This window comes from Nerophis ophidion, linkage group LG21 (assembly GCF_033978795.1).
Source record: "Nerophis ophidion isolate RoL-2023_Sa linkage group LG21, RoL_Noph_v1.0, whole genome shotgun sequence".
In the NCBI taxonomy this organism is placed as follows: Eukaryota; Metazoa; Chordata; class Actinopteri; order Syngnathiformes; family Syngnathidae; genus Nerophis; species Nerophis ophidion.
This window is the reverse complement of record NC_084631.1, coordinates 10,753,675-10,756,174: the sequence shown is the minus strand read 5'-3', so window position 1 is coordinate 10,756,174 and position 2,500 is coordinate 10,753,675. Positions and strand designations below refer to the sequence as shown.

The 2,500-nt window shown below is 42.6% G+C and overlaps 1 protein-coding gene across 3 annotated transcripts in view; it reads left to right on the top strand.

Moving 5' to 3' along the window:
* mag (myelin associated glycoprotein) overlaps window positions 1-2,500 on the top strand; it is an 88,209-nt gene that overhangs the window by 5,164 nt on the left and 80,545 nt on the right. Inside the window, exon 2 of one of the 3 annotated variants that reach the window (XM_061881887.1) lies at window positions 1,917-2,052. The exons of the other annotated variants lie outside the window; for them this stretch is intronic. The gene's annotated coding sequence lies outside the window, so the exon portion shown is untranslated. The remainder of the gene's footprint in view (window positions 1-1,916; window positions 2,053-2,500) is intronic. 3 annotated transcript variants of the gene reach the window in all.

Genomic DNA, 2,500 nt, shown 5'->3' with positions numbered 1-2,500 from the left:
AAGTGACGATTCTTGCAATATAATCTTTCTTTCTTTCTCCCACTGATTATCACATACACACTATCCATCCATCCATTTTCTACCGCTTATTCCCTTTTGGGGTCGCGGGGGGCGCTGGCGCCTATCTCAGCTACAATCGGGCGGAAGGCGGGGTACACCCTGGACAAGTCGCCACCTCATCGCAGGGCCAACACAGATAGACAGACAACATTCACACATCCACACTAGTTATGGCGAAATCGATACCAGATCTTACTGCTATGTCGATTCTCAATTTAAAATACCGACACTTTTGATACTTTATTTTACGGGTGTCCAAACTTATTACACTAAGGGCCACATACTGAAATGTCAAAGTATATGGGGGCAATTTTTATATATTTTTTGTATTTAAAAAGAACAACAATGCTTTGATTGATTGATTGAAACTTTTATTAGTAGATTGCACAGTACAGTACATATTCTGTACAATTGACCACTAAATCTCCCGTCCAAAGGCAAAAACCTAGTAACTCACTTCTAGCTGATTTTGCGAAAACAAAGGAAAACCAATCTATCTTGATGCTGTCTTACAAAGATTTACAAAGTCATGAAATGTATAGGGGCGGCATAGCTCGGTTGGTAGAGTGGCCGTGCCAGCAACTTGAGGGTTGCAGGTTCGATTCCCGCTTCCGCCATCCTAGTCACTGCCGTTGTGTCCTTGGGCAAGACACTTTACCCACCTGCTCCCAGTGCCACCCACACTGCTTTAAATGTAACTTAGATATTGGGTTTCACTATGTAAAGCGCTTTGAGTCACTTGAGAAAAGCGCTATATAAATATAATTCACAATTCACAGATGTTTTCTTGAGCTTTCATTTTCTTGCCGATCGAGCCATGGATTGAATCTGCTCTCATGAACGTGTGCCCTTTCTCCAGATATTTTATCACAATCTCGGGTGGGCCCCATTCTGCGTTTGCACATTGGGCAAGAGCCGTGTACAGCGTCCAGTTTTTATTTTGACCTCCACAGTTATCTGCCCAAAAGAGTATGCAAGGGGAAGAATCAAGAACAATACATTTAATGAAGGTGCTTGCAACGTCCTGGGCCAATCTTCCAAATATCCCCTCGTGCCATAATATCACATAATCAGGTTGACCGTCGGCCCCCATTCGTGCAAATGTCTCATTAAAGACAATAAGGCGACCGACAAAGAAGCTCCGATTGGTCCCTTGAGATACTAGGTTTTTCTGTTGTATCTACGCGGTTATGTGGTAGTTGCTAGGTCCTGCCATGCGCGTAACAGCTTACTTACGGAACGAATTACAATATCGCATACACTAATGTGAAGCATATCACCTAGGAACTCCAAAATTATTATCAGCTCAGTTTTGACCGACATTGAGTGACTGGGTTTTGCCTTTGGACGGGAGAAATGGTGACACCCGAATACGTTTTTCAGCTTGTTTAAAGGCCTACTGAAACCCACTACTACCGACCACGCAGTCTGATAGTTTATAGATCAATGATGAAATATTAACATTGCAACACATGCCAATTTGGCCGGTTTAGTTTACTAAATTACAATTTTAAATTTCCCGCGGAGTTTCTTGTTGAAAACGTCACGGAATGATGACGCGTGTTTGTGACGTTATTGGTTGGAGGGGACATATTATCCAGCACCACTTGCGGCTAAAAGTCGTCTCTTTTCATCGCGCAATTACACAGTATATTTGACATCTGTGTTGCTGAATCTTTTGCAATTTGTTCAATTAATAATGGAGAAGTCAAAGTAGAAAGATGGAAGTGGGAAGCTTTAGCCTTTAGCCACACAAACACACGGTGTTTCCTTGTTTAAAATTCCCGGAGGTGAAGCTTTACTATGGATCAGAGCGGTCAAGCGAACATGTTTCCTGACCACTTGTCAACCGGCAGGTTTTGGTGAGAAAATTGTGGTAAAAAGTCGCCTCTTACCGGAGATCAGCGGAGCTTGCGCCGTCCATGCAGCTGCCGTGACTTCCATCAGAGACTGGCGTCAACACACCCGTGGACACACCCCTCCGACTATCAGGTACTATTTAACTCACTAAAACACTAGCAACACAATAGAAAGATAAGGGATTTCCCAGAATTATCCTAGTAAATGTGTCCAAAAACATCTGATTCGCTCCCAATGCAATCGCCTTTTATTTTTTTACTTTATTTTTAAATTTTTTCTAGTCCTTCACTATCAATATCCTCATCCACAAATCTTTCATCTTCGCTCAAATAAATGGGGAAATTGTCGCTTTCTCGGTCCGAATAGCTCTTGATGCTGGAGGCTCACATTATAAACAATGTGAGGATGTGAGGAGCCCTCACACCGGTGACGTCATCGTCTGCTACTTCCGGTAAAGGCAGGGCTTTTTTATTAGCGACCGAAAGTTGCGAACTTTATCGTGGATGTTCTCTACTAAATCCATTCAGCAAAAATATGGCAATATCGCGAAATGATCAAGTATGACACATAGCATGGACCT